The sequence below is a fragment of the Mandrillus leucophaeus genome, unplaced genomic scaffold (genome assembly GCF_000951045.1).
Source record: "Mandrillus leucophaeus isolate KB7577 unplaced genomic scaffold, Mleu.le_1.0 Scaffold128, whole genome shotgun sequence".
Classification (NCBI taxonomy): Eukaryota; Metazoa; Chordata; class Mammalia; order Primates; family Cercopithecidae; genus Mandrillus; species Mandrillus leucophaeus.
The window spans coordinates 3,169,585-3,179,127 of NW_012101209.1; positions in this window are offsets into that span (position 1 = coordinate 3,169,585).

Below are 9,543 nucleotides of genomic sequence, written 5' to 3' on the forward strand. Positions count from 1 at the left end.
GATATTAATAGTACCTCCTTTGGCTTGATATGAAAATTCAATGAGTTGATATATGCAGAACATCTTAGAACAGCAACTAGCTTAGAGTAAATCTTCAGTAATTGTAAACTGTGGTTATACTATGTTTTTGGCACTGAAGTCACGTTGTGGTGAGTAAGATAGTGCCTGACCTCAAGAAGCTCAGAGTCTAGTAATGGAGACAGGTAAACAAATATTTGCAAAGTGTGTGGCATGAGAGAGGTGTGACAGGTGGGTGGGAACCTGCAGCAGGCACATCTGACCCATCCTAGGTGTGTATGGTGCAGAGAAGTTAGCTTAGGCTTTCTAGGGGCACTGATGTCTGGGCCAAGTCTTGTAGGGCAGGGAGCTATGGGGCACATGTAGTGATCCAGCTGGGGGCTGAGCAGGAGCTGAAAGTGAGCAGCTGACATCTGTAGGATTGCCAGATTTAGCAACGGAAAGTACAGGATGCCCTATTAAATGTGAATTTGAGATAAAATAATAACTTTTAAGAATAAGTATGTGTCATGCAATATTTTTAGTATAAGTATGTCCCAAATATTGTATAACCACACAAATTATTCATTGTTTATCTGAAATTCAGTTTTCACTGAGCATCCTATGAAAAGTCTGGCAATTTTATCTGTCCACATTTAGGAAGGTGCAGTGTGTTTCAGAGTAGCTGGAGTGATGCAAGGAGGAAAGGCAGAGTGGGCCGGATGGGACTGAGAGGCACGCAGGAGGCAGTTCATAAAAGACCTATGCTATGTTAAGGGATTTGGATTTTATCCTGAAATTAATGATTAGCCCTTAGAGAGCTTTAACCACAGGGACGTGAAACCATGGAGACAGCAGTGCCAGGCACGATGAAATGAGTGTCAGTTTCTATGGCTGAATAGCGAATTACTCCAAATTTACAGTCTTAAACAGTAAACATTTATTATCTCCCAGTTTCTGTGGCTCAGGAATTCAGAGGCAACTTAGCTGAGTGGTTCTGGCTGAGGTTTCTCATGAGGTTATAGACAAGATGGTGACCAGAGTGGCAGTTATCTAAAGGATGCACTGGAGCTGGAGAATGTGCTTCTAAGGTGACTTACTCTAATGGTTGGGAAGGCACTGCTGGTTGTCAGCAGGAGAGCTCAGTTCCTTGTCACAGGGACCCACCACAGGACAGCTTGAGCCTCCTCACAACATGACAACTGGCTTAGTGATCCGAGACAGCAAAGTGACCTTAACTTTGGAAGTCACATGTTGCCTTGTCATTCCCATATATCCCAGTGTGAACACAGTTCAGCCCTGCTCAACTGGACATACAAAATTGGACAGACACCAAACAGGACAATAGACACTGGGCAAGGACTTCTTCAAGGTCCTTAGTACAGATTTTCTATCTCAGGAAGTCAAATCTCTCATCAGTCGTTTGGGCTGGCCATCCCAGTCCTGCCTTTTCTGTCAGAAACAAGTCAGGTGTTGTTACGGGGAGGGGTGTGGAAGACATTCGCCCATTTGGGATTTCTGGTATCATATAGATTGCTGGTGTTTAGATCGCCATACTCCATGCCCCAATGACTGGACCATCTTCTCCTTAAACCAGTGGTGGATTCAAAATAGCCACCCTGCAGACCTCCTTGCTCACCTTTTGTGTCATCTTGTAACTTTTCCCATGCCCTTAGATAAGGCACTGTGCAGAGAAACCTACGCCCGTAGTGCTCTACTCCGTCTGTCTGGATTCTTATTCTATCCCTCCGTGGCTACTGTCCTACTTTAGGAAAGATCCGAGTGGCCCCTTTCCTCCTCATCCCCATCCCTTACCCCGCACATCTCGTCTTCCTGTGTCACTGCAAGTCCAGCCCTTCAAGACTTGACTCTGCTCTCCCTCCTAGAACCCTTAAAAGAAAGGGCCGAGTTTGAACTTTCTGCCTTTGAGTCGTGGAGACACCACAGATATTTGGGCTATAAGTTAAGGGGTTAGGGGGTCCTTGAGGAGGCAGATCTTATGTGACAAGAAGCATTAGCTACAGCTGTTTTCCTGCTTCTAGCTATAATACTTCTGATACTGAGAGGTGACAATGTGCTAGCAGCCGTAGCTCTCAGCGCCTCCTCGGCCTCAGCCACTCTGGCGGCGCTTGAGGAGCCCTTCAGCCTGCCGTGGCACCGTGGGAACCCCGCTCTGGACTGGCTGAGGCCGGAGTCATCTCCCTCTGCTTGCAGGGAGGTGTGAAGGGAGAAGTGCGGGCAGGAACTGGGGCTGCGTGCAGCGCTTGCCGGCCAGTGCGAGTTCTGGCGGGCCCAGGCACGGGCTTGGTGGACCCCGCACACGGAGCGGCTGGCTGGCGGGGTCATCCGGTGCTGCTGGCCCAGGGCAATGAGGGGCTTAGCACCCAGGCTGGCAGCTGCAGAGGATGCACTAGGTCCCCCGGCGGTGCCGGCCCGCCAGTGCTGTGCTCGAATTCTCGTGGAGCCTCAGCTGCCTCCCCGCGGGGCAGGGCTCGGGACCTGGAGCCCCCATGTCCGAGCCCCCCTCCACCATGGTCTCCCACGCGGCCCGAGCAGTCCGAGCTTCCCCCACGGGCTCTGCCCCCTGCTCCGTGGCACTTGGTCCCATCAACCACCCAAGGGCTGAGGAGTGGCAGGCGCAACTCAGGACTGGCGGGCAGCTGTGCCTGCAGCCCCGGTGCAGGATCCACTAGGTGAAGCCAGCTGGGCTCCTGAGCCAGATGGGGACTTGGAGAACTTTTATATCTAGCCAGAGGATTGTGTGTGCACCAGTCAGCACTCTGTATCTAGCTAATCTGGTGGGGACTTGGAGAATTTTTATGTCTGGCTAGAGGATCGTAAATACACCAATCAGCACTCTGTGTCTAGCTCAGGGTTTGTAAATACACCAATCAGTACTCTCTGTCTAGCTCAAGAACTGTAAACGCACCAATCAGCACTCTGTGTCTAGCTCAGGGTTTGTAAATACACCAATCAGTACTCTGTGTCTAGCTCAAGGTTTGTAAATACACCAATTGGTACTGTGAATCTAGCTAACCTAGTGGGGACTTGGAGAACTTTTCTGTCTAGCACTCTGTCTAGCTCAAGGATTGTAAACGCACCAATCAGTTCTCTGTCAAAACGGACCAATCAGTTCTCTGTAAAATGGACCAATCAGCAAGATGTGGGTGGGGTCAGATAAGGTAATAAAAGCAGGCTGCTGGAACCAGTAGTGGCAACCTGATGGTGTCCCCCTCAACGCTGTGGAAGCCTTGTTCTTTCACTCTTTATAATAAATCTTGCTGCTGCTCACTCTTTGGGTCCACGTCGCCTTTAAGAGCTGTAACGCTCACCACAAAGGTCTGCAGCTTCACTCCTGTCAGCGAGGCCACGAACCCACCAAAAGGAAGAAACTCCAGACACATCTGAATATCTGAAGGAACAAACTCCAGACACACTGTCTTTAAGAACTGTAACACTCACCGCGATGGTCCGTGGATTCATTATTGAAATCCGCGAGACCAAGAACCTACCAATTCCGGACACAATACTACAGCCCCCAGGCCGTGAATATCTCTGTGCTGGGTTTAATAATTCTGCTGAAATTTTGTTAATTGCCTTCAGAATGGAAAACTTTTCTTTCCAGCCCCATAGAGATTGGAGCCCTCTCCAGTGTATGTTACAGTATTTCTCTCTGGGCTTCTCAGAGGATTATGGAGTCTACCTTAAAAAAGGCAAATTCGGGACACTGTGAAGTAGATTGTTCACAGTTTGGAACCGGGTGGCCTCCAGAAGGGTCACTGAACCCCACAACTGTCCAGGCTGTGTGATGGGTCGTCGCTGAAACTCCTGGACACCCCAATCAGTTTCCCTACATTGATCAATGGCTAGAGTTGGTCTGGAGCCCTCCTCCATGGCTTCGCTCATGTGCCATTCATGATCCCACCTACAAGGTCCTTTAGCGCCAGACTGCACTTTTGCCCAAACCCTCGGCTCCTCTCGTACTGCCTCCTTCTGAAGAAGGAAAGTTTTTCTCATCCAGGTCCACCACCCTGTAACCCTCCTGCTCCCCGAGAATCTTCTCTTGTCTCCTTGACTACATCCCCTGGGGCCTCTCCATCTATAGTCACCTGATCACGGCCTTGGCCAGAGACAGTGGCCCCACTCCTCCCGTTGAGAGATGCCCAAATCCCTCTGGACAGTGAGTGCGCTGCTCCATTTTTAGTTTATGTCCCCTTCTCTGCTTCTGACCTGTACAATTGGAAGGCTCATAATCCCCCCTTCTCTGAAAAGCACCAGGTCTTGACCTCACTGATGGAGTCTGTGCTCCAGACTCTCTGACCCACCTGGGATGACTGTTAGCAACTCCTTTTAGCCCTTTTCACCTTTGAAGAGAGGGACCGTATCCGAAGAGAGGCCAGAAAGTATTTCCTCACATCAGCCGGTAGCCCAGAGGAGAAAGCCCAGGACCTCCTTGAGGTTTTCCCCTCTACCTGGCCTGATTGGGATCCAAACTCCTTGGGTGGGAAGAGAGCTTTGTATGGTTTTCACTGGTATTTCTTCGAAGGTATCAAGGGAGCCGCTGGAAAATCCATGAATCTATCCAAGACAACTGAAGTTGTCCAGGGGCTTGATGAGTCACCAGGAGCATTTCTAGAATGCCTCCTGGAGGCCTATCGGACTTAACACCGCTTTCAACCTGGTGGCTCCCGAGAATAGCTGTGCTATTGATTTGGCATTTGTGACTCTGGCAGCCCCTGATACTAAAAGAAAATTACAAAAGCTGGAAAGATTTTGCTGGAATGAATATCAGCCAACTTTTAGAAATAGCCCAGAAAGTTTATGACAATCGAGAGTTTGAAAAGCAAAAACAGGCAGCTTAGGCAGCTGAAAGAGCTGCTGATAAAGCATCAAAAAGGCAAAAATCTTAGTAGCCGCCATCCAGAGAGCCAAGAAGGAAGGACCCCCATCACAAAACACTGGCCAGGGGACCCTGGGTCCCCGCCAGGAAGGCCAAAAAGGTGAGCGGGCTCCCCTACAAAGAAACCAATGCACATATTGCAAACAGATTGGACACTGGAAAAAGGAATGCCCATTAAAACCAGAAGAAAAACCAGAAAAGAAAAAGGTCCTCATCCTCCCCGCTACGGAGGAATCTGACGATTGACAGGGCCGGGGCTCCCTCTCCGTTGGTCCCCAGGAGCCCATGGTGACCGCCACAGTGGGGGACCAGCTGTACGCTTCCTAATTGACACAGGGGTGGAACACTCGGTCCTGCAAACACCCTTGGGCAGTGTCTCTAATAAAAAGGTGGCTGTGCAAGGGGCTACTGGAACTATTCAGGAATATCCAGTCACCCACTCACGAGAGGTGAGTTTGGGACAGGAAAGAGTAACCCACTCGTTTCTCGTGGTCCAAGAGTGCCCCTTCCCCCTCCTTGGATGAGACCTGCTTCATAAGTTGCAGGCATCCATCTCCTTCTCAGCCCAACAAGCTCACCTCACCGTTAGGGGACCCAGCACCCGCTACCGCCCAGCTCCTGCTAACTACCCCTCTGTTGGAGAAGTATCTCTTAGTTTCACCCTCACAACCACTGGAGAATAAAACTAATCCTCTCCTACTGGATTTACAGACTCTGTTTCCTCGAGTCTGGGCCGAGTCAAACTGCCCACGACTGGCAAAGCACCATCTGCCAGTAGTTGTAGAACTGCTGGCCACCACCCTGCCAGTTCAGGTAAAACAATATCCTATGAGTCAGCAGACTGGAGAGGGAATCAATCCCCATATTCATCGACTATTACCAGCTGGTGTACTCACACTGTGTCAGCCTGCCTGGAATACTCCATGTTTGCCAGTCCGGAAACCTGGGACAAATGATTACCAGCCGGTACAGGACTTGCGGGAAGTTAACAAGCGGACAGTCACTGTCCATCTAACTGTCCCTAACCCTTATAATTTACTCAGCCTGCTTCTGCCAGAACATATAGTATACACTGTCCGTGACTTAAAGGATGCTTTATTTGCTATTCTTCTGGCCCCCAAAAGCCAACCTATCTTTGCTTTTGAATGGACAGATTCTGGCTCAGGAGACACCACCCAATTAACCTGGACTCGGTTACCCCAGGGTTTTAAAAATTCCCCCACCCTTGTTGGGGAAGTCCTCCAACAAGATCTTATACCATTCTGAGCCAGTCACCCTAACTGCACTCTTCTCCAGTACATGGACGACCTGTTATTGGCTATCGAAACTACTGACAGCTGCCTGCAACACACTAGGGACCTACTTTACCTCCTTCAGGAACTTGGGTGTCAGGTCTCAGCCAAGAGGGCCCAGCTTTGTCTTCCCAGAGTTTCCTACTTAGGGTACGAGATAAACAGATGAAAAGGGGCACTCACCAGTGCTCAGAAGGAAACCATCCTGCAGATCCCTACTCCCACCACCAAGAGACAGGTACATGAATTCCTGGGGGCCATGGGAGACTGTCGTTTACGGATATTGGCGTTCGCAGAAATCGCCAAGCCCCTGTACTCTGCTACCGGAGGAAATGGCCCGCTAGTTTGGACTGACAAAGAAGAGCAGGCTTTTCACAATCTAAAGAAGGCATTAACTGAGGCCCCTGCTCTTGCCCTCCCAAATATCTCAAAACCATTTCACCTTTTTGTTCATGAGAGCGAGGGATTTGCTAAAGGGGTACTTACTCAGACTTTGGGACCATGGCGACATCCGGTGGCCTATTTGTCTAAGAGACTGAACCCTGTGGCCTCTGGGTGGCCAAGTTGTCTGTGAGCCGTAGTGGCAACAGCAAGCCTGGTCCAGGAGGCTGATAAACTTACTGGGCCAGAATTTAACCCGTACAGCTCCTCATGCCATAGAGACTTTGCTATGAAGTGCTTCTGGCAAATGGATGTTGAGCGCTCGCATCCTACAATATCAGAGTTTACTGTTAGATCAGCCTCGTTTAACTTTCTCTCCCACAAGGTGTTTAAATCCAGCTACCTTGCTCCCTGATCCAGACCTTACCACACCTGTCCTTTACTGCGAAGAACTGTTAGACACTACAGAAACTGGACGACCTGATCTCCAAGATGTGCCTCTAAAGGAGGTGGATGCCACTGTGTCTACAGAGAGTAGCAGCTTCCTTGAACAGGGAGTACGAAAGGCTGGTGCAGTCGTTACTACGGAGACAGATGTACTGTGGGCCCAGTCACTGTTGGCAGGTACCTTGGCACAGAAGGCTGAATTGGTTGTCCTCACTCAGGCTCTCCGATGGGGTAAGGATAAACATATTAACATCTGCACTGACAGCAGGTATGCTTCTGCTACTGTACATGTACATGGAGCCATCTATCAAGAGTGAGGGCTACTCACCTCAATAGGAAAGACTGTTAAAAACAAAGAAGAAATTTTGACCCTGCTTGAAGCTGTTTGGCTTCTTCGGCAGGTGGCTGTAATTCACTGCAAGGGATATCAAAGAGAAGACTCGGCCGTTGCCCGTGGTAACCAAAGAACAGACTCTGTAGCTGGAGAGGCAGCTCGGCTCCCAGTCACGCCTTTGACCCTGCTGCCCACTGTGTTCTTTCCGCAACCTGACTTACCAGATCACCCAGAATACTCCCCAGAGGAAGAAAAACAAGCTTTGGATCTTCAGGCCAGTAAAAATCAGGAAGGTTGGTGGATTCTTCCTGATACCAGAATCTTCATGCCCCGAGCCCTCGGGAAAACTTTAATCAGTCGTCTGCATTGTACCACCCATTTGGGAGGAGTAAAACTGGCCCAGCTTTGTAGGAGCCATTTCAAGATCCCCCACCTTCAGGACTAAAGTAACCAAGCAGCTCTCCGTTGTATGGCTTGTACTCAGGTAAACGCCAAACAAGGTCCCAAGCCCAACTCAGGCCACTGCCTCTGGGGAGGCTCGCCAGGAGAAAGGTGGGAAGTTGAATTTACAGAAATAAAACCGCACTGGGCAGGGTATAAATACCTCCTAGTGCTAATAGACACCTTTTCCGGATGGACTGAGGCATTTGCCACCAAAAACGAAACTGCCACCATGGTAGTTAGGCTTTTACTCAATGAAATCATCCCTCCACATGGGCTGCCTCTTGCCATAGGGTCTGATAATGGACCAGCCGTCACCTGGACCATAGCTCAGTTGGTCAGCAAGGCATTAAACATTCAATGGAAACTCCATTGTGCCTATCGACCCCAGAGCTCTGGACAGGTAGAATGCATGAACCACACCCTAAAAGGTGTTCTATTACTAAGTTAATCCTAGAGACCGGTGAGAATTGGGTAAAGCTCCTTCCTTTAGCCCTTCTTAGAGTAAGATGCACCTCTTACCGGGCTTGGTTTTCACCTTTTGAAATCATGTATGGAAGGGCTCCGCCTATCTTGCCTAAGCTAAGGGATACCCATTTAGCAGAAATCTCACAAGCTAATTTGTTACAGTACTTCAGTCTTCTCCAACAGGTGCGAGACATCATCCAGCCGCTTGTCCGGGGAGCGCACTCCAATCCAGTTTCTGACCGGAGTGACCTGGTGTATGTTAAAAAGTTCCAGAGAAAAGGATTCACTCTTGCCTGGAAAGGACCTCATACTGTCATCCTCACCGCACCGACGGCTCTGAAGGTGGACGGCGTTCCTGCTTGGATTCATCACTCTCACATCAAAAAGGCCAACAGAGCCCAGCAGGAAATATAGGTCCCCAAGCCTGGGCCAGGCCCTTTAAAACTGCACCTAAGTCGAGTGAAGCCATCAAATTAATTCTTTTTATTTATCTCTTTTGTTTGTTTTCGCCTATTATGCCCTCTGCTCCGTCGTACTCTTTTCTCCTCACTTCTTTCATGACAGGACGTGTGTTTGCAAACACTGCTTGGAAGACAGGAACCTCCAAGGAAGTCTCTCTTACAGTTGATTTATGTGCTTTGTTCCCAGAGCCTGTGCGCACCCACGAAGAACAACGCAACCTGCCGGTCATGGGAGCAGGACACGTTGACCTGGCTGCAGGATGCGGACACACAGGAAGCCAGACTGGATGTGGGAGTTCCGGAGGTGCAGAAAAAGGACTCCAGTGTGTTGACTTTTACCTCTGTCCTGGAAATCACCCTGACGCTAGCTGTCGAGATTCTTACCAGTTTTTCTGCCCTCACTGGTCATGTGTAACCCTAGCCACTTTCCCTGGAGAATCAACCTGGTCCTCAACCCTCTCCATAACTCGCACTTCCCGTCCTAGACCACGTACTATGGGAAATTGTAACCCTCTTATTGTAACTGTCCGTAACCCTGGTTCAGCTCAATGGTATTGTGGCATGTCATGGGGATTAAGGCTTTGTATCTTGGGATTTGATGTTGGAACTGTGTTCACCATTTAGGAAAAGGTCCTGGTCCCATGGAGCCCTCCTAAGCCAATTGGACCTTTAATGATTTTGGTGACCCTATGTTCCAAAGACACCAAGACAGGGTCGATTTAACTATCCCACTGCCACTCCTTGTTCCCAGATCTCAGTTACAACGACAACATCTCCAACCCAGCCTGATGTCCATTCTGGACGGGGTGCATCACCTCCTTA